The 26,866-nt window shown below is 35.7% G+C and overlaps 1 long non-coding RNA gene across 1 annotated transcript; it reads right to left on the bottom strand.

The window, feature by feature from the left end:
- Positions 1–294: 294 nt before the first annotated feature.
- On the bottom strand, positions 295–26,780 carry LOC121032238 (uncharacterized). Its single transcript, XR_005791171.1, has 3 exons — positions 26,560–26,780; positions 13,893–13,908; positions 295–306 (listed from the first exon to the last, which is right to left on the bottom strand). It is a non-coding gene; the product is annotated as an uncharacterized LOC121032238 (long non-coding RNA).
- Between the last annotated feature and the right edge of the window lie 86 nt (positions 26,781–26,866).

The following is a 26,866-nucleotide window of genomic DNA, read 5'->3' as shown; positions in this document are numbered from 1 at the left end:
TCAACAAACTCGGTTCTGTTACAGTTTCCCCTACCGTTAGCCTGACCTACAAGAGTACAACCATTCTTGATCTTCACTAAGGTACCCACAATGCAACTCCCACTAGCATATGTTTTATCACTTTATGAAATGGGATGTCATCTAGGCTCCTCTGGAAGCATAATCAGTTGCTGGGTTTTCTGGCCTCACAAAGTATAGTGATTTGAGCATCCATTCTTACTTTTATTAGCCTTTCTGACCCCTTTTCTATTGTCTACCAAAGTAGCCAGTGATATATCTGCTATACTTAATATGGTACATTGCTTTCTCCAAGATTATAACAGGTAGTTTAGCAGTATTAGCTCCCCAAGATATTAAATCCTGGGTATAAATCCTTATATTGGAAGAACACTCTCAAATCAATAAGCTTTTCATTTTCTACCCCTATTTTCCACCCACCTTACTACAGCTGCATTGGGATCTAATATTATATAGACTTTCAGAGCTCCTTCCAGTATGTGTGGACTAGGTTCTGCAGCTCCTTTGGGATATAGACCCTTTTTTCCCTCAGAACGCTTGGCACTTCCTTAATTGAATTATGTTGTAATGTGCCCAAAGTTAGCAGTCAAATAGAGATCAGAAGAGGAAGTGAGGTTAGATCCTATTGTCTTTACATTATCTCTAATTGAGGCAGGAATTCTGGCCTCTAAGAGAAAAGAGTGACTTACTTTTGCATACCTAATAGGTTTAGGGAGATGCAAAGTTTCAAGATTTCCAAGAATACTAAGTCAGGTGTTCACACCCTCAGTCTCAGTGTCCCACTTCTCAATCAGAACCATGACCTTGGTGAAACACTCTGGCTAGGGTTGAGAATTCATCTTTTTTTTCCTGGAGCTCTGCTATTCCTATGATCTTCCTCTAAATGTGGGAGATAAGTATCTCTTTTTATGCTGCCAAAGAGTCACTTTGACTTTTAGCCAGTATTGCTAAAGCATCTGTAATTGATGATTAATCACCCTCAGCCTTTCATTTTCTTCCTCCAAAGCATCAATGGCACTCGACATAGCTGTCTGATTCCATAGTCCTTATAATTAGAATGTCCTAAACCTCTTGAAGGCCTGAGATATTGCATCCACCAGTACAGTGCATTGCCCTGATGTCTTATAATCAATTTTCCACCAATAAATGTTTTAACAACTGTACTGGTACAGCATGCCAGGTGTTATTAGGGCTCTACCTACTACCAGTGATGAGGTCCTTATTGTCTGCCAGTCTCCAAATATTCTTAGAGACTGATTCATCAGATAATTCTTGGCACTGAGTGTATTAGTTCAGGTTCCCTGGAAACAGACTTTGCAATAGAGACACGCATGCAAGACTACCATAGGCAGTAGTATTGGGGATTATCTTTACCCCAATACATAGTGGATGAGTAAAGAAGTAGGATTGGGCAGAGGGAGGAGGTGAACTGATATGGTCACAGAGGGCTTAGTTGGTCCATGGGAAGTTGGGGTGTTTAGATTGACCTACCTTGAGGCAAGTCCACCACTGTCCTACCACATCCATATTTGTTTCCAAGAACAATCCTAGTTTTCTAGTACCAGTCTTTGGATATGGACTTCCCTGGAGAAAGGGGCATGACTAGACGATTGGGTTCTCTCAGCCTGAGAGTTATGCCTCTAGAGGTGCTCAGCTGAGAGCTGTCAGCCACTAAATGGGGCAGCTGGGTGATACACTGCTCAATCCACTCAACTACCTATGACATTTCATTTCCATCTGCCTTCTCCTTGGTGTTTGCCTAGATTGCTATTTCAGTGTTGTCCTTAGTACTACTCTCTTGCTCCCAAGTGGCTCTCCATTTTGCCCATTGCAATAATCACCCAGCTGCAATGACTCACATACCCACTCCCTCTTCTCTTGCTCCTGGATGGCAGAGTACTGTTGCAGCAGATGTAAAACTATGCAGACCTGTCCCGGTACAAATTCATGCTGTGCAACTGCAGTTACATTTTCACAATTATAAGCACAAACATATGAAATCACCTCAGGCAATGCTTTGACAGCTCCCTAGGGTATTGCTCAATTCTGAAGAACACTATGAAATAGCTTAAAAAAAAATATGCTTGACTACCCAGTAGCAGAATACACAGACAGAACTAAGCCAGGCCTCAAGCAAAGTAAATTCCTTCTCCAACTGCTTGACAATGTTATGAAATGGTAATGAAAGTTATGCATAACTAACAACTTAAAATTCATACCTACTGAAATATTTCTCAGTGTAATAAATAGTGTTAAATTCATTGTGTAAAACTACGGTAACAAAGAAAAGACATCTTTAAATTCTTGTTTCCCTTTCACCTTGGAAATTACTTCAGAAGAGAATATGAGAAGGTATAATTTCAGTCAGAAATACTATTGAGCACCTACTATGTGCCAGGTACTAATCTAGGAATAGAGACGTGCCAGTAAGAAAACTGCCAGATCTTGCTGAAATTGCAGTATTTTCCTCTTGTCTTCAGTTATTTCCTTCTCTCCCCCATCTCCTCGCCTCCCTGCTTCTCCTTCCTCTGTCATTGCTGCATTGTCCAACTGGCCCAAACCTAGTTCAGCTCAAGCATAGTCTCCTCTTCTCTTCCTCTGCCTCCTGTAGCCACTTCACCTTTTCCATATTTCTTCCTTCTCTTTCCCTTTCTTTTTTACCACCTCTTGTTTACACTAGTGTTTAAATTCCTCAATAACCAGAACAATCATATTATTCTGTGTATCTCAAGCATATTGCACAGTGAATTTTGACTTATGTGTTTTTAATATATGAAAGACTTTGTATATGTTGATAACCTATGAGGACAAAAATGTGAATTGATGTTCCAATAATTACAGCTAGGTATCAGTTTTTGTTTGGTAATTATTTCTCAAAAAGTAAGAAAATTCAGGGGCACTTGAGCAGCTCATTCAGTTCAGTGTCTGACTCTTGGTTTTGGCTCAGATCATGATCTCACAGTTCATGAGTTTGAGCCCTGCTTCATGCTCTGTGCTGACAATAGAAAATACATTTTATTTCACTTGCCACATTCAGTAAATTGGTAATGATTTTCCAGAGTACCAACTTGAGAAGAACCTCAGCTGTGCCCAGCCTCAGAGGGAAGGATTATCATGACTCATTATCTCAGTCTGCTGTGAGCTCCTGAGAAGGGATATTACCATTTCTATCTCCCTTCCCCACCCCTCATTCTCCCTCTTTCTCTCTCTCTCTCTCTCTTTTCCTCTCTCCCTTTCTCTGCTTTCCTCCCCCTCTTCCTTTTCCTCTTTCTTACTCATTTACTTTTTAGGATTTGTATTATTATTATTACAGTAGTAAAAAAGAAAAAAAAACCCACAATGTTTAGATGATGCAGATTTCCTAATTTCAAAGAATTCAACTGAGAAAAAAAAATTTTCCTGGTAGAAAGTTTTAAAAGAAATTTGTATTGTACATCTTTCTTTAATAGATATAAAATAATGCAGCCACAATTAACTGTAATTTTCTAGAATACACGGACATTTTCATCAATTGACTTTCCTTGGTCTTCTTTTCTCTTATATATTTTCCCTTGGCTTTATTTCAGTAGCTGCCCCTCCCACCCCACAGCCATGCTCTAAACTTTATCATCACTAAAAGCATCTATATCCACAAATTTTGAGCTCTGAGAATCTCAGGCCACAGTCTCCCATCCCTCCACCTCTCTCACTTTTACATTTTTCTAAACTGCTGGTTTGAGTTCTTCTCTTTTCCAAAAGTCTGCCACTCTCTACTGACTTTATTTCCTTCCTAGTCCACCTAGAAACTCTAACTTCACACTCTGGTCCTTGTCCTCACATTATCTTTGCCCATCCTCTCCATTAAAAATGAATGAGCACTTAGTAAATATATTCCAGCGAGTTGAAAGCAATTTCATTCATACCCTTTCTTTTTCATTTCACATATAACATGATACCAAAGAAATAATCAATGGCAAAAGACAAGTAGATAGAAAATGTTTGTAGATTTTTTTTTTAATTTTTTTTTCAACGTTTATTTATTTTTGGGACAGAGAGAGACAGAGCATGAACGGGGGAGGGGCAGAGAGAGAGGGAGGCACAGAATCGGAAACAGGCTCCAGGCTCTGAGCCATCAGCCCAGAGCCCGACGCGGGTCTCGAACTCACGGACCGCGAGATCGTGACCTGGCTGAAGTCGGACGCTTAACCGACTGCGCCACCCAGGCGCCCCGGATAATGTTTGTAGATTAAAGAAAAAGAAAAATTATGTACAGTTTTAATGAAATCTTGCATGGCATTAATTAACACTACCAACACTCTGTTTTTATTATCATAGATCAGGTCTTCTTAAACATGGAGTGTTTTTCATATTCAACAGTGCCCCAGATCTATCTTTTTTTAATCTTAATATTTGTCTATCAATATTTCTCAATCTGTTGTCAAGACGATGAAAGATACAGCACAGGTTGATGACTCAGTGTAGCTGATAACATTCATTTGAACTCTAAATATGATAGTTTAGAAACAGATATGATACTCATTCTACAAATTCCCAAGTGCTAGACATTTAACTTCAGTTTTGTAAACTTGAACTAAAATTTCTAAAATTTCATGATGAAGCCCTCATTTTGTTGGTCATGAAAACTTGAGTTCAGGCAAGAATTTCTCCCCACTCTCCTTTTCTTTTAGACCATAATGAGAGCCTCACATAATGTAGCAGTCACTGGGGAGGGGTTGGGAATTCCTACCATTGGATCTTTTATGGTGTCCATCATTGAATATCATTTCACCCAGTTCTAAGTGCTGCTTTACACAGTATTTCTCAAGTGCCATATTCTCCTCTGTTGAAAAATGCAAGATCTTTTCAGGATTCTCTCTCTTTGTTGTCCTACCTTCTTAGATAACAAAAGAAAAATATAGTGTTCCCAATCTACTTGGGAGCTGAAGGAAAGAGTGAAGTTGTATAAAGCTCTTCATTACCTTCATGTTAATCTTGCCCACAGTATTATACATTCCATGGCTATTTGCAGCACATTGGAATTTGAATGACTTCTATGACAAGATTTCTCAACCTTGCCCTATTGACACTTTGGCTAGATAATTCTTTGTGGTCTTTTGTCCTGTAAGGAGACAGTATCCCTGGCCTGTACCCACTAGAATCTTCCCATCCCATCCACCATTACTACTATGGGTCATTACAATTAGAAAGTCTCCAGTCATTGGCAGTCACCCCAGTTGGGAACCACTGCATTCTAAGTATGTATTTGACTCACCTGCCTCCATTTATTTTCTGCTGCTCCTGACTGGTTCAGTAACAGAAATCTCTGGAACCTCATCAACAACCTGGGTTCTTCTCTGCAGATTAAGAGTACAAATCTTCTCTCATCCTTGACCCACAAATTTATCCTTTACCCCACTCTGTATTTGGCTTGATAGAGCCTGAAGTTCATAGGAAGTAGACCCTCACATCTGATACATGTACTCTTATCTAACTTTTCAATTCAGTTTCTTCTTCTTTCCTTCTCTTTTCCTCCCCCTCCCTTCCCTTCCTCCTTTTCCCTTCCATTCTTTTCCCCTCACATTCTTTTCTCTTTCTCTTTCTTCCATCCTATTCCATTCCCTTTCCTTCTTTCTTTGTCCTCTCTCTTCTTTTTATATATCAAATCATGTTCTCAATGTTTCACTTTATGTGTTCACATTGGGTTTGAATATCAAAGGTCAAGAATTTTCCTCTTCTGTTTCCCCAGGAGAAATGAACACTATGGTTCAAACTGCCCAATAATGGACAGAAGTAAAGAAGCATAGAATTCCAGTGAAGGAAGTATCCCTTAATGTCTCAAAACGTAATACCTCTACTGCCTTATGCAGCTTAATCACCAGCAGGTCTGACATAGTTCAAGTTCTGATTTTATTTAAAATCTGAGAAACACCTGAGTACACAGAGATCAATTTCAATGCATGCATATAGCATGGTATTACATGGCAATTGAAAGTGGGGGTTACTGGCCTGAAAATCACTTCTATCATTCTGGGAGTAATCATACTGCTTTCCCATGGACATTTGTCAGTGTTCCTTAACTATGTTGCCAGGGAGATACCTAAAAATGAACATTAAAAAAAATGTTAATCCAAAATTCGTATGTATATGTACATACATATAATGGTATCAATTCCCTTATTTCTCTAGTTTGAGAAACACATATACATATGTTATTTTGTTTACCCTGCTGAATAACAAACCACCTCAAAACTTAATAGCTGAATACAAGAACCACCTTTTTATCCCTCATGGCTTTGTAGGGTGATCGGATTTGGCCCATGTAATTTTGTGATGGAAGTGATGTCAGTTGAGCTGAGCTGTATCTATCTGGAAGATCAACAGGACTAGGCCATCCAAAATGTTCACTCATATGGCTCCTATGGCTGTTGGCTTGAAGCCCATCTAGAGCTGTTGAAAATAGTGCTTTGGTTATGCTCCATGTGGCCTCTTCATTTGGCTTGGGCTACTCAGAACATGGAGACTAGTTTTTGAGAGATTACAGGAAGTAGAAGCTGCCAGTCCTTTTGAGGCCTGGACTTGGGAGTTCCAGAACATTACTTTCATTGCTTTTATTAATCAAATCCATTCATGGACTCTAAGAGAGGATGAATTTCTGTGGCATCTTTGAAGACTGGCAACTATGTATTTTAATTGCACCTGTGTTGAAGAGTGGTGGTATTTGTTAAAAATTAAGCTCTGTAACAGTTTATTTTTTATTTTTTATTATTTTTTAACATTTTTTAAACAAATGCATATTTTTAAAAAGTCATGCAGCATTGCTTAAGTATGAAATTCTTCACATTTATGCCTATTTGTGACAATGTAAATATTTGGAATTAGATATGATGACATGATTTCTGATTACAAGTTAAGATTTGTAATGTTTCTTATACTCTGGGGGATACTGATTCATTTATAATGGAAGGATGGTCTCCCTCTGCTTTCCTCTAATTCAAAATATATTTGGGTTGTTTTCACCTCTAAGGTATCATAAGTAAATTCTCAGACATTGCTGTTGGGAGTGTAATTTTACCAAACCACCCAGGAAAAATGGTTGGCAATATCTACCATCGCTAAACATACGAATGTCCTATTACCCAGAATTCCACTCCTGGATATACCCAACAGAAGTGGGATAATTTTTTTTTTCACCTTCATAATTTTAAACCATTCAAAAACAAGTCAAAGTGTGACTTTTTGTTTATGAGCTATGGACTTAAGGTAATCTTAGTTAAAAAAATCTAAAAATGTTTTTAGAAAGGGTGTATCAAATGCTTGTATCATTTTATGTTCTGTTCTTCTCTTTGGGAGATTAATACTTTTTTGTGTGTTACATATAATATAGCTCTGCTTTATATTAAAAGGCAAAAATAGAGATTTAGTCATGACAATGTCAATAACTGAAGGTAATTGTAATTGTAAGTTACTTGCAAGCTCACAAATTAGCCTTCTACAGTTTCACGGATGCTGGCAGAGGTCAAAGACTCCTGGGTCAGAGACAAAGAGAGTTTATTACTAATGGCACAATGAGCATCCTGAGTTTTATGTTTGCATTTGTTCCCCTTGACCTCCAAGTCCCATGTATGACTTGAAGGGGCCCAGGTGGATGTTGTGCATACAGTAGGTTTACATCATACCCGAATAACCCTGACCTTAGGAAACCCAAATCTTAAAATGGATTTGAAGAAAAACTGCCTAATCTTGGCTCCAGGAGAGACATCCAGGAGATGTCATCATGTTTAGTATTCTGCACAGTCAACAACCTTGCCATCTACTCCAAAGTGGGATTATATAAACAACCATAAAAGAAAAGCCCAAACAATGGCTGTCAGTGCCTCCACTGGCCAGATATACAGAAACAAAAGAGACCCATGGGAAATTATGTACCAACAGATAGAAGATTAATTACTTACCTTTTCTCTGTCCTAAAACTATTGAAAACCTTGATTAATAACTATTTTTATATAGTTATGGCTCCATTTTATAAGACCCTATAGAAAAATTTGTTGTCAATTCATTTTTACTAAATTTTACTGGATTATTTATTTATGGGATAAGCCCATCGATTAATAACCTTTAAAGTTATATGCAGAATTGACATGGTACTTTTGAAGTATATGGAAGTAGTATCCTGAAATGAGCTGTGCTAATCACAGCAAAATATTTAATATAATTTCAGGCTCACAAACAAGAGCATAAATATTTTTATTAGTTTGACTTGGAGTATTCTGGAATGTATTAAAACAGGTGGAAAACCACTAAATATGGAATCAGTTTTATATACCCTCTCTACCACTGAAGAAGTGGTTTTGCCTTAGGCATATTAGTTTTCTACTCCTTATATTTTATTTTGCAAAATAGAAAGACCAAGGTAGAATAAGGATCCTATATATAGGCTTTGGAGTAAGTTGCCAAGGATAGAATTTGATTTAGTCACAACTGCTTACAATTTGGTTTGGATAAGCTTCTTAGCCTCATTTTTGCATTATTTTTAATCTTGTTAAAATCTCACAATGTCTCTAAAAATATATCCTTAATAAGTATCAGTTTGCTGTTATTTGAAATGTGTATTATAGATCTGCAAGATTTACTGTATGTTTTAAATGAGTTAAAGTATGGGAAAGATGGAGAGTATTTTAGATTACAGAGTAAATGTGTAATACAAGTGGATCGATTTATCTTTCTGAATTAACAGCTAATCACAACTATATAAGTAATAAAAGTAAATAACCAAGTATAATCTATTTTGGTGATTTTCATATTGCCATACTGTCTTGTATATTTGGGCAATCTTAAACTAGAAGAGCGAGTGGTATGAATTCACAGCTAGCAATCTCCATTCTAAAAAATCTGAACCAACTCATAAAGCATTTAAAATGAATTTCAAGAAATTATTATACAATATTAGTGTATAATTTATGTATTTAAAATTGAAAATGACATGTAATGACATTGTTATATTGCTCTAGTTTAGTCTGAAATGCTTCAGTATAGAGTCCAATGTGAATGTAAAGTGCTGGCTTTAATCTACCTATGTCAGGGAGGCAATTTAAGACACCCAGAAACACACACTCTAAGAATTGTTACTTGTTACTTAAACAATTGAGATTCAGAATGCATGCCTTTATTTAGTTTCCGCTCCTTTCTGGAAGAAGGTTAGTGAGAGTGAGAGTGAGGGAGAGGGGATGATAGAAGAGAAGCAGAGTCAGGACTGCGGAAAAGACCGCCTTACCTCTTCTCTTTTGCTTTGTTTTAATTAATACTTTAGGAAGCTAAGACTGGGGTAGTAGCAGCAGCCTAGAACAAAGCAGGGAAATGGGATAGGAAATGAATTTAGGAAGGGGAGAATCACCGGGGACAGCCAAAAAGATCCTAAGAGAGGGAAGTGGAAGGTTTTGCCGAACAGCATCCAAGGTCCTAGTGCCTAAGATTGAAGATCCTTATTTATCAAAAAGGAAAAAAGCTGAAGCAAGTCCCACAGCTTTGAGAGAATGATCTGTGGAAGAAGAAAATTTGCCCTCTTTCCATCAATCCTTTTATAAACTTTTTTTTCCCCTTCCAGTGAAGCAAAAAGCAAAACAGAAAGAATGAAAGCCATAAAGTTGTCACGGCAGCATGAAGAGGATGATGGCATAGACTTTCCACTAGACTGTTCCTTGCCAGGCTGATGCAAGAGCAGATGGGGGACCCTTATCAGAGAACTCTTTTAGTCTCCTAGGATTGGCTGCGGGAGCACTAACCCAGAATTTATCCCTAAAAGCAAGAAAAATACTTTACTGTATCCACACATCTTCCTGTGCTAGAGGGTGGTAATTGGTTTATCAAAAATTCACTGTGTTCTTCTCTGACATGCTAAATAAGGATATTAAAGTTTCAAATCAGTTCACAATTTTCTGCCTAAGGGCTGACATTGATGAAGCTAGCTAGCTCTGTGGAGTTAGCAATGGTATCAACAACTTCGTGCTTGCTCTAGGAATCACTGTCTTCCTATCTAGCTAGATGCAGCTGATCCCGAGGGTTCCACTGTCTCCTAAGCTGCTTCCATGAGCATCAAGTTTAGCTCATCCCTCAGTAATCTGCCACTTCACTAAGACTGGTAAAAGTAACTGTCTTGTAAGATATGCCTTTCCTAGTTTGCCAACCCACTGATGTGAAACAAAACACAGGTAACCAGCTAGCAAGATTATAACTATTTTCCTCTCTTGTGGCTTCAGAAGACTGACACTCGGATATTGGGCAGTGCTAACACAGAGTGTTTTTTAATTTAACTTAATTTAATTTAATTTAATTTTATTTTTTTATTTTTTAAGCTTTTCCCCTACCTCCCTGGATCTGAACCATAATTTTATTGGATTGCAACTTCTTAGTGGATGTTGTGCACAAAAAGCCTGAAGAGATGAAAATTTAGGCAAATCTTACAACTTAATCTTTTCTCAAGCAAAATGATAGTCAACATTATTATCATGATTGCTGGGTTGACAGCAAGACTGTATCAGCATAAGAAGTATTAGAGGGGTGCCCGGGTGGCTCTGTCGGTTAAGTGCCTGACTTCGGCTCAGGTAATGATCTCACTGAATTGGAGCCCTGCATAGGGTTCTGTGTTGACAGCTCAGAGCCTGGAGCCTGCTTCAGATTCTGAATCTCCCTCTCTTTCTTCCTCTCCCCTGCTCACGCTCTGTCTTTGTCTCTCTCTTAAAAATAAATAAAGATTTTTTAAAAAATTAGTGTTAGAAATACTTCAACTTTGCTGTTCTCCATATATGAATTGGCTCTAAAAATTGCTCAAGAACATTTGCCCTCATATAAACAAAAATATAACAATCTTTAGCCTTTGCTTTTTTTTTTCTTTGTTTTTGTTTTTGTTTTTTTTTTTTGTTTTTGGCCTCTAATGGATAATTCTGTAATGAGATTTCAACTAAAAGTTAGCTGGCTTTTGCTACTAAAATACCCTTGGCCTATGCCTTGAATCATGTGCTTAGGAGTGCCTGCCACTTTGCTGAGCTCACAAGAATACATTGTGTGGCAGTTTTTGCCTGCTTGCTGGTGCAGAATTTATTCTGAGGTTTGCTCTCATCTGGTACTCCACTTAGAGAGATTGTGGGGGAGGCGAATTAGAGCCCTCATGTCTAATTTCTGAAGCCTATGAATATGTCCCCAAATCAATATTGTAAGTGGCCAGATTGACTTAGTTTAGTTCACAAAAGCTGAGAGTCATGAAGAAAAGATAACGTACTGACGGACCTAATGGACTGTCTGTCTGACAATGCACCTGTCAACAATGGAGAATACTTTATTGAATTAACCATATTGCAAGAATTTGACTTTATGCTTCTAAACACGAGAACATTTTTCTTCTTTTCTTTGTTTCCCCAAAAGTGGAAATTACAAATGATTCTCAGGAAGAAGAATCATATTATCTATTTTCACATAGAGTGGTATTATAATCCAGACAGAATTATAATCTAGTCATTTGTACCGAGGGAAAAAAAAAACATCCAGGAGACTATGATATGAATGATGAGATCAGTATCTTTTCTACACAGAAGAGAGCTCCCTGGTCAGAAAAATTATAATCAAAGGCTAAAAATAGAGATAGAACAACAGAAGTTAATGGGCTAAACCAATACAGGCAATGTTTATACCATAACCCACATAAGAGCCAAAGAATTCATATTTTCAGTTCAGAGTACCTGTCTTAAAAATACATGAATGAGCACATGGAAATCTGTGGAAATTGGATAACCCTTTTCTATGAGACCATGTAACCAACTTCTGGCATAATATAGGGTCAGTATCAATGATTAGATTTTTGATAATTATAGTCACTCTGAAGTACAATAATCACTTCAAATTATAATCCCAGATGGTCGTTCCATACAGCCTGATTGGTATACTAGGAATTTGTAAATGTCTAAGGGAGGCACTTGGGCTATATTGTTGTTTTATTCCCATCATTTGCTTAAAACTGAATAAACACATTTGATCAGTTTAAGTTTTAAAAACTAGTTTAGTTGTAGTTTTCATGGTCTCTGGGTTCTGTTCTACACAACTAATAGCAATAGTGCACGAGTGGTCAATTTATATCCTTCTGATTCAGGCTTGGTTTCTTCACTCTTATTTTTCAGTCTATCTTCTTTTCTTCGTATGGTTTCCCCAGTAACCGTTTGAAGATAAGGTAAGAATGTACTAATTGGCATGAAATATCATATAATTTATGGGATACAAAGGAGGAAGAAGAAACATATTGACATTATTTCCTTTCTGTGATTCTTCTGGAAACAATGACAGTAGAATTGAACTATTCTTATAATTTTCATGTATGGCTTATTTTAAATACTTTTACCATTTTGGTCATATAGTAAATATATATTTTCACAAGCCAGGTCCAGAATGATTTGACCATGTCTGGAACTATAAAATCAGGGAAGTGCTCTCATTTTGATTCTCTTAGAATGCCACACACAGCTCAGAGTTTACCACTGTCTTGCTTCCATCCTCATGCTGCCAAGAATGCGTTTAATGTTTTATTAAAGTGTAGGATTCTTCTGATTGTTAAACCTGCATTACGGTAGAGTCTGAGACCAAAATTTCCTGACAGGCCTCCTACAGAGTATGTCACAAATGATGGCAGACACAGTAATGTTCATAGCAATATGGCAGCTGCCAGAGGGAAGCAAATGATAAGCTCTAAAAATGCCAATTTTAACTTAAAAAGAAATCTATAATTCTCACAAGGTAAGAACTCTGCCTCGCCACAGAATTTTCAGAACAATATGCTGAGGAATATGGATTCATGTGCCCTTGAAACTGACTCTGAACAAGTCTGTTTTAGAAACAAAGATCACTTAAAACCTTCTTTTGTTTTGGCCTCTAAGTTCTAATCAGACAGAAAGTGGCACATTTTGGAGAAGTGGTTTGCTTTTGAGCCAATTACCAATATCAATCCTGTGGGGAGCTGACCTTTGCAAAGAAATTTTCAAACAACTCATAAAGGTGTCTCAATGGTAATCCCCTGCCAGACAGAACCTTAGTAGAGTACAGGATGTTTAGAATTTTCATGTCTCACATAAAAGAATATCATAATGCAATGGATGACTCTGTCAACTGGAGTTCATTAATTCTGATCACAACTATATTTTAAAATCCTTAAAGCCCAAAGTGACTACAGAAAATGTAACCAGTTTCGTAGATAAAATCTCCCCACGTTTCATGAAGTATAAAGTATTTTGCCCAAATGTTTTAAATTGTGTATCTTTTCTATGTGCCTATCATTTTAATGAATGTTTCATATTTGTCATTTTGTAGTCTTTCAAAGGGACTATACAAACCAGTTTTTAAACATATATGTATGTGCATTTTCTTTAGAAAATGTTCTTAGATATAATTAGGTTTGCTAATGGATCTGCAATGGCCAAAATTGAATAAACACTCCAGGAAAATATTCCTTTTGTACTTAAATACAATTGGTATTTCTGCTGTTGATATTCAATAAAAGCCCTTCCTTCTGATTTTATTTTTATATACTAGTATAATGCAATCATGCTTAACAATATAGTGCCTGGAATCTGATTGTCTGGCTTTGAACTCTGTTTCATCACTTACATCTGTGCAACTTGGACAGAATTACTCACATTTTCAGATCCACAGTTTTCTCATCCATAAGCCGAAGGTAACAGTGATATGTCTTTATATGTGATATTTTTGAGGATTAGACGAAGTGATGTGTGTAAAGAACTTAGCTCAATTCCTGGCATATAGCAGACGTTGACTATTTAAAGAGTCTGGGGATGAAATTTTACTGAAATATATGCTAGAATTGTAAAATGAAAAAATTAGATTTATCATATTTCTATTACTGTCATTTTTTTTTTCCTTTAGCATTCTATCTTTGTAAGTTTCCAGTGACCTTTACCACTGAGGTATCTACCACTCATCCCCATAACATCACTGGGGACTTCACCAACACCCAGAATTGCATTGTTATGTAGTCATAAATTCAGCCACTTTACTGCCTGACTTCACCTTAAATTATTTCCAGCCACCTCACTCATTTATTCCACTGTAACTGCTCTTCAAACTCATAGGACAATCAGCCTTTCTACTCCTTCTCTACATTTCTTTTTCTTTTTTTCTTTTTTTTTTTTTTTCATTTCTGACTGTCAACTTTATTGCACTTCTGTTTTACATGTGAGCATAAACCATAAGCAACTTATATTGGACTTTCTTTTTTTTTTTAATTTTTTAAGTTTATTGATTTATTTTGAGAGAGGGACAGAGAGAGTGAACAGGGGAGGGGAAGAGAGAGAGGGAGAGAGAGAATCCCAAGCAGACTGTGTTGTCAGCATAGAGCCCGGTGCGGGACTGGAACTCACAAACCATGAGATCATGACCTGAGCTGAAACCAAGAACTGGATGCTTAACCAACTGAGCCACTCAGGTGCCCTATGATGAACTTTTTAAATGCCACTATAGAAAAATGAATAAACAAACAACAATTTGCAAATGGGTCAAAAAGTTAATAAAAACTGCCAGAAAGAACATTTTATTAAAACTATTTTATTTGTTTAAATGTTTAGATTTTATTATTCTTTTTATTTTTAGAGAGAGAGCACATGAATGGAAGAGAGGGACAGAAGGAGAGAGAGAGAATCTTAAGCAGGCTCCAAGCTCAGCTGGACCCTGAGATCATGATCTGAGCCAAAATCAAGAGTTCGACACTCAACCAACTGAGCCACCCAGGTGGCCCCTAAATACTGTTTTAAAAATTTTGTTTAATATTAGACTACTCACACAACTTCATTTCTTTTTTGTTGTTCTACTTTAAATGAGACATTGCGGGGTGCCTGGGTGGCTCAGTCAGCTAAGTGTCCAACTTTTGGTTTTGGCTCAGGTCCTGATCTCATCATGGTTGTGAGTTTGAGCCCTGCAGCTGGCTCTGCACTGATGGTGTGGAGCCTGCTTGGGATTCTCTCTCCTCTTTCTGCCCCTCCTTGGCTCACTCTCTCTGTCTCTCTCTCTCAAAATAAATAAATATTTAAGAACATTTTTTTAATGAGACCTTGTGTTTTAACTGCTTTGTTTTCTTTTATTCCAGTTTCATTTTAGAATGATTACTGGTTGAATGGAATAATTAATTCATGCACGAGTGCATTTGGGATGCAGGGTAGTAATTTAGACCACCTAAACAGTGATCAAGTTTCATAGAAACCTGATATTTTTCATTTTGTCATTAAAAAAAAATTAGTGTTTATTTACTTTTGAGAGAGAGACAGAGAGAGAGAGAGAACATGAGGGGGAGGGGCAGAAAGAGAGACACACACAGAATCCAAAGTAGGCTGCAGGCTCTGAGTTGTCAGCACAGAGCCCAATGTGGGACTCGAACTCACCAACTGTGAGATCGTGACCTGAGCCAAATTCGGACACTCAATCGACTGAACCACCCAGGTGCATCATCGTTTTGTCATTTTCGAGAATATATTCTAGGATATCTGAGCTTTAATATTTATAACAAAGAAAACCTGCGCGAAGATCTATCTATCTATATCTACATCTATCCTCTGTTTTGAGGTCTATTTGATCTTACGCTCATAAAGTAGTCTGAGATTAGTATATAACTTTCATGTATAATTAAGCCCTCCCCAACTTCTTTGTTGAAAGGTGTAAACTGAGTAATTCTGTGAATTTGAGTCCATATGTTATCTTTATCTCATAATTATTTCTACTGATTTTCTCATAACTATGTGTCTGCTTCATCTTAAAAAAAAATTTAAGCATCAACAGGGGGAAAAAAAAGGCTTTCCCCAAACCAAATAATCCTCCAGGTGTAGTGTATTGATGGGAAACAGGTTGTGGAATCAATACAACCGGCAGCACAATAAACACATTATACCACCATTCTGGTCATTTGGACATCTGAAACATACCTGACATAAATTATTGAGAGATATACTTGGTGGCACTGTGTTCTGATTTCCCCCGGTATTGCTAAGATGAAGGGTGCTTACTTTGGATTTCACACTTTTTGTGTCATCTGTCCATTCTGAAACATTTCCTCTGTGTGTCTAAACTCCTTTAAGTATTTCTCACTTATCTTTTATTACTAATTACTGACTGCAGACTTTAGTTGTATTTCTTTGTATTCGAGATTTTCAAAATTATTATATTTGTTTCTGTATTCATTGTAGACAACTATGAAAATGTCTCAGTGACAAAGACTTTTGAACAATTCATGTTCTATAGGCAATTACTTTCTCATTTGTTTTTTTTAATGTTTATTTATTTTGAGAGAGAGAGATGATGATGATGATGATGAGTGGGGGAGGGGCAGAGAGAGAAAGAGAGAAAGAGGGAGAGAGAGAGAACCCCAAGCAGGCTCCACACTGTCAGCACAGAGCCTGCTGTGGAGCTCAAACTCAAGAACTGTGAGATCATGACCTGAGCCAAAATCAAGGGTCAGACACTTAATTGACAGAGCCACCCAGGAGCCCCTTTTTTTCATCTGTTTAATGTGTCATGGAATAATTACATTATCTAAAGGTAGCAATATTAAATCATGACAGTTTTAGTTTATTAGATTTTATAATATTTACGTATTAAAGCTCCCTCTTCAAAAATCTTAGTGCAAAAATACAAAGAAAGTGCATAGGTATCAGTACAAGTTATGTAAATAAAATTTCTAAATATTCAATGCAATTATAAATACTTCAAATGTCTTCTAATCTATTTGCTTATAATTCTTTTCCTGCCATCAGTGCTTTAATTTTCAAATTTCTGTCCCGTTGGCTAAAACAAGGCTTTCCCTGTAGCATGGATTTGTAGTCTAATATGGAATATCATGCAGCTCTAAACAGTGCATGTTGTATTCAGTTATTTTTTTTAAACCACATACTTTCTTTGTGATGCATGAATGTAATGCCTTTGCACTACCTCCCAGCAGCTTCCGTCTACTTTTTTTGGTTTGTTTTTTTAAATAATTTTTGTATTTAAAATCCATTGTTCAAGACAAAATAGATAACATTTTTCATGCAGTCAGAAACCAATAAAATTAAAATGAGGGAATATTGGCGTAATGGTAGTGCACTCAATTTGAATTTGAATTCAACTGAGAATAATACTGTACTCATTCTGGGTGAGTCATGACTGTTCTTTGTGTCTAGTAAAAAACAAAAAATCAAAACATAAAATAGTGTTGTCTTTTACTCTCATCACATGTAAACTGATCCTTGATTTTCAAGTTCTGTAAGTTACAATTGGTTACAAAGATTAATATTATCACTTCATATTAACTGTGATGTAAATGAAACGTGTTTTCTCATCCTAACCTACCACACCCACCTTTGTACAAGACTGATGTCTATATAATTGACCATTCTTGCCAGTACTTTATTTTCCTTTCCTTTCCAATCAATGTCGTAAAATTGTTTTGTAGGGCTTGGTGTTGCTTTTCTTGTTGAAATCCAGCATTTCTTTTTTTTCCTAAGAAATAAATTTAACGCTAAGACTTTTCCTGTGGAAATGGTGATTTGGGAAAAATGTCTCTGAGAAGAATAAAAAGAAAAGCAGGATGAGTTTCGATGAAACAAAATGTTGAAGGAGTAATAGGCAAACCATAAAGTCAAAGCTTATTTTCCCTGGAATGACCCCTTTCCCTTTTCATCAATGTGGACGTGTTTTGGCTTTAAACAACACAATCCTAATGAGAACCAGAGAAGAAAAATGTAAGTTCAAAAAATCAAACCAATGGAAGTTTAGGAATTAAACTAAATGTTAGGGATGAGCAGAATCTTTGAAAAACCTGGTTCTTTCCCTATCGAATATCTGTTTCTCTCTTCACGTGCCTTTCATTCTTTCAGAATGACAGCCTGTTTGCATTTGTAAATAAAGCTCTCAGAAGCCTTTTGATGAATACTTGTCGGCCTTGTCATTGAAGGAAACACAGTATTATTATCTTTAATCTCAAATTTAGTATTCTTACTAAAGAGGGTCAGATTTGGCTAGATGTCCATCCTGGAACTAAGCAGTTGTGACGTAAGTGTAGTGTGGGTCACAAGTGTGTCTGGAGACCAACCATGTGGCCAGGAAAGCAGTGAAAAAGGAAAAAAAAATACATTAAAATTTCCATGAGTATGAAATTGTTGAAGTGAGGGAATGTCTATAAATCAGAAAGGAAGGTAGAGTACTAAGCATTAAGTTGTTTAAGGTCTAGCATGACAAACACTTTGTTCGTCAGATTTTTCAAAACTCACTAATTGCTGCTTGCTTCCTTATGCACAATAGGTCTTCATTCATAGTCATTTTATGCCTTTACAGAAATTTTCATGAAGCCTTATGTGATCTTAAGTCTCCCCACCGTGTGAGCTACTCAAGTTTGTACCATGTTTTATTTACCAGTGATTATAATAGTTCAGGCACATTCTAGCTGCACACTACACATTTTTAATAAATGAATGAACTATCCCATACAGTTTGATAGAAGTACAATTTATGCATCCTTATTTGTTTCTTTCCCCTTCTCTATCCTGCCATACTATCGTATTAAGTGTTTTAAGTCAAATTTTTTCATAACAATTATCTACACATACTATTATGTTCATCTGCATTATTTTCTTCAGTACACTGCCCACTCTCCTAAATTATCTAATTTGTATTCACATTCTTGGTGAATATCTGTTTCTCCTATTAAAGGAATGAAGGCCTTATGATATTGGGGCCTGGTCTTACTTAACTCTGTATTCTTAATACCTAAAACAGTATCACATATGTGGCAGGTGTTTTCGATATGATAAATAACACATAAGAAATCCAGTATAAATCCTAGCCTTTGGAGATTAAAAAGGATAAAAAGCCTGGCAATTAGGGAAATGAAATTTATTGTGAGGACTGAAATGTATATAAAACTATTTCTTAGTAGTGTAACCTAGAAAACATTGATATAACTGACATTTGAATGAGCCTGAGAAAATGGATTGGATTTGTTGTTTAGGTGGAACTAAGGGTGAAAGAGAATGCCAAACAGAAGCATCAGCCTGACTGTGTGGCAGAAGTGAGGCCAGAAGGCACAAGTATTTAAAGAATTTAACAAGGAAGTAGGATACTAGCAGGTGGACACCTGAGAATGAGATTGGAAATCCTTTGAGGCAAAACCTTGGAGAATTTTGAATTACAAGGAAGGAAACTGCATTTCTTTTTGAAATGCTGAAGAAGCATTGGTGATTTTTGATCAGATAACAATGAAGTCATTAGAGACTTGCCAGAAGACAATTGTTAGAAACAAGATGAAAGGTTATAAAAGTGTAAACTATGAGAGAAGGAATGGAAACAGCTATGTGGTAATGTGTGAAAATATTGTGAAGGAAAGATAAAATACTATTGGCAATACACTGTATTGACAACAAGCAAGGCAGACACACAGGTTTTGAGTCCGGGTGACTCGGTAGATCTGGGTATCATGAGCAGAAATAAGGAAAGTATGAAACTAAGGAAGTTTGAGAGGAAAGATACATCATATTTTGTAGGAAGTCATAGGATATCTGGAGCTACCCAGAAACAGGCACTGAAAATTCAGGACCGAAAACACATAAATCAAAGCTAGAAACACAGATTTGACAATCATGCCAAACAGAGGTGAAAGTGAATTCAGATCTGGTGAGATGGTTCAGATTAAATTTATGGAGAAGGATGACAAGAAGACTTAAAACAGTTCCATGGGGGAATTTCTACTTATTGGTATTCTTTGTAGAGTAATAGATAGTAAGGTAAGGTAAATGTTTTTGTAATAAGTAAGGTGTTATAATCAGAAAATGATTATTATAAAATAACCCAAATGTCACATAGCAGTAGATGTCAGATTTGACTTTATATTTTCTTCCAAAACAACTTGCCTTTATAAAAAAATTGACAAAATTTTTTTATCGACATAAATTCTTTATTCAGCAATGACAACCAGATAACTCACTTGTGGGTCCTCTGTACTAGGTTTGGCAATTGTCTCCCCCCAGTCCTCCACCTCCCATGATTAAAATAACTTGCTGAGCTGATTGCCAGGCTTCCAAAGGAAGATGCTGGAAATGGATATTTGAATACAATGTAATACACACTTGGAGTTTTTCTTAATTGTTGATGGAAAATTCGTTCATTTATTCATTTAGCAAGTAAGTAATGATTATCTATCATGTGCTTTTTCTCATTGTTGTAGTTTATTTGCTTACCAAACTAGACTCCTACCACTTAGAGGAAATACACACAGTTTATTCTAAAACACTAAGATTTCTTCAAGGTCAATAGTGTCATTCTTAAAGAAAACTAGCCAACTGTAGATTGGGGAAATTTTTGAAAGTGTTTTGAGGGTACAAATGCTGGATAATTTAGCATAAGATTGTGGCAATAATGTGAGAAAATTGCAAGGAAGCTTTAGAGGAAGAAATTTCTATTTCCTTACTTACTCAAAATATTTATCCCCAAAATATGTGGAAATGAATGAATACTTACAGAAATAGAAATTGAAATGTTTATGGCAGGGAATAAAGATAACGCTCAACCTTATTTGCATGCAATCATATTTATATTTAAAAGCATTTTATGCCTGTCCTTTCCTGCCTCCTCCCTGTGTCTTTTGACAGTCACAAGCTTTAAATTTTCAGTTTTAAAGTTTTCATTTAAAATATTATTTTATTGCTATGAGTTGCTTTCAGAATAATGCAGTAAATTATTTTATTATATATAGTACTTTCAATTGTGTGAAAGAGTTGCAAGAAATTCATAAAAAAATTACCAATATTTACCAAGAGTGTGCCATATTAGTAATTTGATTAACAGTTTAAATTAGTTATAAGTTCCTGTTAAGGAAGGTGAATTTTTATTATACCACCGCTCCCTCAACTTCAACTCCCTGCATATTGCTATGTATAGTTATCTGAGTATTTTTTGTTTAAAACAACAACTTTGTGTTTTTTTTTTATATTGACTATACGCTTACATTATTTATTTCTGCAACAATATTAAAGCACACTTAGGGTTTTTTTGATATAAAACTTACTGATTTTTCTGGCATTTGCGATTGCCTTGTGTTTTGAATTGTTTGGCTTTCTTTGTACCTTAATTTAATTGCTTCCATATGCTCCATTAGATATAGTAGATACCTACCAATGTATTTTTAAAGTGTCTGAACATATTAGATAATCAAAGGTTTTTCTTCCTCTCAGAAGCTCCCTTCTTCCTGAAGGGAAGCTTCCTGGCTATTCTCATAGCTGATGGCACAGTTATCATTCTAATATTTTTCTTACCTAATTCTATATCATCCTTTGTCTCTTGTCAGCATTTCCTGTTCCCTGGACTTTACATTTTATAGTAGCTTCATATCGAAGGGAGAATGGAAAATAAATATGTATTGTGAATGTTTGTATTGCCGAAAATATCTTCTTTTCTTACTCTTAAACTTGACTGATACTTTTTTGGGTAAATAATTTTAAACAAAATTATTTTCCTTCAGAAATTTTAGTCCTATTGTGAAAGAGAAATCTGATATAATTTGCATTTGTTTCCTGATTTGCAATATGACTTCTCTCTGGTGTTCCTCATATTCCTATGTTCTAGGCTTCATAATTAGGTGCCTTAGATAGTATATGTATTATGTATCATTTCATGCATTGTGTTGGGCATTTGGGTACACAGTAGGATAGACTTTTCTCTGAGGAGACTTCTTCACGTGGCAATTTTAAAATATTATCTTTTATAACAATTTACGTGTTTATTTATTATTTGTTCTTACTTTGTTAAACTGTCAAATGAGAGCTTCTGAATTGATTCTGTAAATTATTTTAGCTTGTCTTTTTTCCATTTTGTTCTATTTTTTGTTTGTTCTTTTTGATTTTTTATACATTATTGTCTGATCCTACTGTTGAATAATTTTGTATGCTATTAAAGTTTTAACTTCCAAGACCTCATTATTTTTTAGTGATTGTTCATTTTTTTTATGTATTCCTGTCATTACTTTAAAAATGCAGTATTTGCCTCACTTTTCCCTGGATGTACATTGTACATATATTCCTTATGCATGAAGTTTGTTTCATATGGGCTAGAACCCCTCCCCTCTTTTCCATGATTATGTTTTCTGTTGGAGACTTCTTTTTTAATGGTTTGCATTTATTCGTGGTCCATTCATCATCAACAGTGAGACATTAATGATGCATTGACAGGTCTGCATGTCTGAGTAGAGAAAATTGACATGTGAACTACACTGTAATAGAAGATAGTAATAATCTAGCTTTTTATTATGGACTCTAAATGTTAGTTTTTTGAAGATATTGCTGTGAGACTTTTAATTTCCCTCAGCAAATAGTCCTTCAATCCCTAAGAGATGTATGCCTGGCTGCAGGCATTTTTGAGACAAAGCAAGACAAAGGCTAAAGTTGGTCTTGCTCTAAAGAGTGCAGACTTCTGTCTTTTCCTCTGGTTTTCATTCTGTGGTGTGTTCTCTTCCTCTCTCTTTTGAGCCATATTTGTTATTCATTATTTGGAGTCCCTCTGGATCCTCCTTGATGATGGAGTGGAATGCTGAGGGCAGTGACTTTACTGAGAAGAAAAAGAAATAGGATTTGGGCCTTCCCACTAGTCTGTATGTAAGACTTATTCTCACCTCAGTACGTTTACAAGTTCTGGTCCCACTATATAGGAAACTCCTTTAAATATTCACATGGTTGGCTTCCTCCCCTATTTCATTTCCATGTTCAGATGTTAGCCTTTCTGTGAGAACTTCCTTAACCACCACATTGAAAATTCACTTTGCCCTCCAACTCTCTACCTTCCCTATACATATTCTCCAGCTTATTTTCCTGAAAAAAATTACTTTTAACTTCTTGAAAATTTGTTTATTCTATCTATTCTTTCTTTTAGGATCTAATTTCGAGGAGTATAAAGATTAACTGCTATAGGGAAACAGCTAGAGGGACCACATGAACACAGTCCGAAACACAGAAGTTAGTCCACAAATAATTATGAAACAAAACTATTTTCTTTATATTTTAATAATCTTTATAGTTTTCCACATAGACTATTGTGTTGTCTGTGAATAAATACAGTTTTATTACTTCTTTTCCAAATGGTATGCCTTTGATTTGTTTATTTACCTGCCTTATTGCACTGCCTAGAATTTCCTGTATCATGTTGAATAAGAGTGGTGGTTAGAGTGGATACTCTTAATCCTGAAATTAGGGAAAAGGTATTCAGTATATAACATTAAAATATGTTAGCTGTATAGTTTTTTTCAGAAGCTCTTTATCGCTCCAAGGAAATTCATGGCCATTCTTAGTTTGCTTAGGCTTTTGGTCATGAATGATAAATAGTGACAAAATTCATGATTTTTTAAATCTAGTGAAATTATGATTTTTTTCTTTATCTGTTGGTATTTTGATTGACTTTTGGTATTATTGATCCAGCCTTTATGATTGAAATGAACATCACTTTCCGGTGCTGTATTTTGTTTATATATGTTGCTAGATTATATTTGCTTATATTTTCTTGAGAATTTTGTCAATTATAAATGTCTATACATCTTTTTTTTAAATGCCTTTTTCTCATTTTAGAATCAAAATGATTTTGGCCTTATAAAATGAGTTAGGAATTATTTCCTTCTCAACTATTTTCTTGAATGGGTTTAACTGGTCTTCTTTCTTTGTTAAATGTATGATTTAATTTATCAGTGAAGTCACTTAGCTTGGATTTTTTGCTTGTTTTGGAAGGTGGGGATGTTATTAAATACAAATCAGTATCACTAATAGATGTAAGATTATTCTGCATATATTTTTATTTGGTAGGCTTGGTTTGAGGTTTTTAAAGAAATTTTCCCATTTCATTTATTTTTACCTAATTTATAGCTATAAATTTTTTAATATATAATTATCATTTTAATGTCTGTCATTGTAATGTCCTCCCTCCATTTCCCAAGCCCCTAATACATATCTTATCTTTACTTGATCAATTTCACTATAAGGTATCCATTTTATTAATTTTTTATTTTGTTTATAATGTCATTGATTTTTGTTTTTAGTGATTTTATTTTCTATTTGCTTTAGTTTCAATTTGCTCTTTATTCTAGTTTGTTTAGAGGGAAGTTTAGTTCATTGATTTCAGAGTCTTTTCAAATATATGCATTAATACTATAAAAGCTGCATTTCCCACATTTTTGTTATATATTTTGTTTGTTTGTTTGTTTGTTTGTTTATATTCAAGTTAGTTAGCATACAATGTAGTGTCAGTTTCAGGAGTAGAACCCAGTGATTCATCCCTTCCATTCAATGCCCAGTGCTCATCCCAACAAGTATTCTCCTTAATGCCCATTACCCTTTTAGCCTATCCCCCTGCCACCTCCCCTCCAGCAATCCTGTTTGCTCTTTGTATTTAGGAGTCTCTTGTGGTTTGCCTCCCTCTCTGTTTTTATCTTATTTTGCCTTCCCTTCCCCTATGTTAATCTGTTTTGTTTCTTAAATTCCTCATATGAGTGAAATCATATGATATTTCCCTTTCTCTGACTGACATATTTGACTTAGCATACTACACTCTAGTTCCATCCATGTAGTTACAAATGGCAAGATTTCATTTTTTTTGATTGCTGAGTAATATTCCGTTGTAGATATATACCACATTCTTCTTTATTCATTCATCAGTCAATGGACATTTGGGCTCTTCCCATACTTTGGCTATTGTTGATAGTGCTGATATAAACATTGGAGTGCATGTGCCCCTTTGAATCAGCATTTTTGTATCCTTTGGATAGATACCTAATAGTGAAATTGCTGGGCCATAGAGTAATTCTACTTTTTTATTTTTTGAAGAACTTCCATATTATTCTCCAGAGTGGCTCCACCAGTTTTAATTCACACCAACAGTTCAAAGATGTACCCCTTTCTCTGCATCCTTGTTAACATCTGTTATTTCCTGTGTTCCTTTTTGATTTGTTAGTTTAATATTCTTTGGCTGAATACCCAGTAGGAATTATTGGATCATATGGTAATTCTATTTTTAAGTTTTTGAGGGACCTCCATTCTGTTTTCCATTGTGGCTGCACCGGTTTGCATTCCCACCAACAGTGCAGTTCACCATATCCACTCCAACGCTTGTTTCTTGTATTATGGGTCTTAGCCATTCTTACAGGTGTGAAGTAATATCTCATTGCAGTTTTGACCTTCATTTCCCTGACTATTATTTAATGTTGAGCATCTTTTCTTGTGTCTGTCAGCTATCTGTATGTCTTCTGTGTCTTCTGCATATTTTTAACTTGGATTGTTTGTGGGTTTTTTAGTGTTAAGTTGTATAAATTCTTACTTATATATTGGATACTAACCCTTTATTGGATGTGTCATTTGCAAATATCTTCTCCCATTTAGTGGCTTTGCATTGAGTTTTGTTGATTGTTCCCTTTGCTGTGAAGAAGTTTTTATTTTGATGTAGTCCCAATAGTTCATTTTTGTTTTTGTTTCCCTTGCCTCAGGAGACATATCTACAAAAATGTTGCTCTGGCTGATGTCAGAGAGATTAATGCCTGCACTGTCTTTAATGTTTTATGGTTTCAAGTATCACATTTAAGTTCTTAATTCACATTAAGTTTATTTTTGTGTGTGATGTAAGAAACTGGTCTAGTTTCATTCTTTTGCATTTAACTGTCCAGTTTTCCCAGCACCATTTGTTGAAAAAACTGTTTTTCCCATTGCATATTCTTGCCTTCTCTGTTGAAGATTATTGGCCATATAGGCTGTTGTTTCCCCATCCCCCAGGGTTTTCTATTCTGTTCCATTGATCTATGTGTCCATTTTTGTGTCAGTACCATACTGTTTTGATTATTACAACTTTGTAGTATATCTTGAAATCTGGGATTGTGATACCTCCAATTTTGTTATTCTTTTTCATGATTGTTTTGTCTATTTGGGGTATTTTGTGGTTCCATACAAATTTTAGGATTGTTTGTTCTACTTCTGTGAATAATGATGTTTGTATTTTGATAGGGATTGCATTGAATCTGTAGATTGCTTTGGGTAGTATGCTATTTTAACAATATTAGTTTCTAACCCATTAAGTATGGAATATGTTTCCATTAGTCTGTGATGTCTTCAATTTCTTTTATCAGTGTTTTATAGTTTTCAGAGGTCTTTCACTGCCTTGGTTAAGTTTATTCCTATGTATTTTATTATTTGTGGTGTAATTGTAAATGCTATTGTTTTATTAGTTTCTTTTTCTTCTCCTTTATTTTAAATTTTTTTTAAATGTTTATTCATTTTTGAAAGACAGAGTGATACAGAGCACAGCAGGGGTGGGGCGGTGAGAAAGGGGGACACAGAATCTGAAGCAGGCTCCAGGCTCTGAGCTGTCAGCACCAGGGCCCGATGTGGGGCTCGAACTCATTAACCGTGAGATCATGACCTGAGCTGAAGTCGGACGCTCACCCAACTAAGCCACCCAGGCGCCTCTCTTCTCCTTAATTTTAGTGTATAGAATGCAACTGATTTCTGTATATTGGTTTTTATCCCACAATACTACTGAATTTATTTGTCAGTTCTAGTAGATTTTTGGTAGAGTCTTTAGGGTTTTCTATATATAGCATCAGATCATCTGCCAATAGTGAAAGTTTTACTTCTTCCTTACCAATTTATATGCCTTTTATTTCTTTTGTTGTCTGATTGCTGCGGGTGGGACTTCTAGTACTGTCAAGTAAAAGTGGTCAGAGTGGGCATTCTTGTCTTTTTCCTGATCTTAGGAGAAAAAAATCTCTCAATTTTTCCCCATTGAGTGTGATGTTAGCTGTAGGTTTTTTTATATGGCCCTTATTATGTTGAGGTATGTT

This window comes from Herpailurus yagouaroundi, unplaced genomic scaffold (assembly GCF_014898765.1).
Source record: "Herpailurus yagouaroundi ecotype Mexico unplaced genomic scaffold, PumYag 28, whole genome shotgun sequence".
Taxonomy (NCBI): domain Eukaryota; kingdom Metazoa; phylum Chordata; class Mammalia; order Carnivora; family Felidae; genus Herpailurus; species Herpailurus yagouaroundi.
This window is presented reverse-complemented; position numbering and strand designations above follow the sequence as displayed.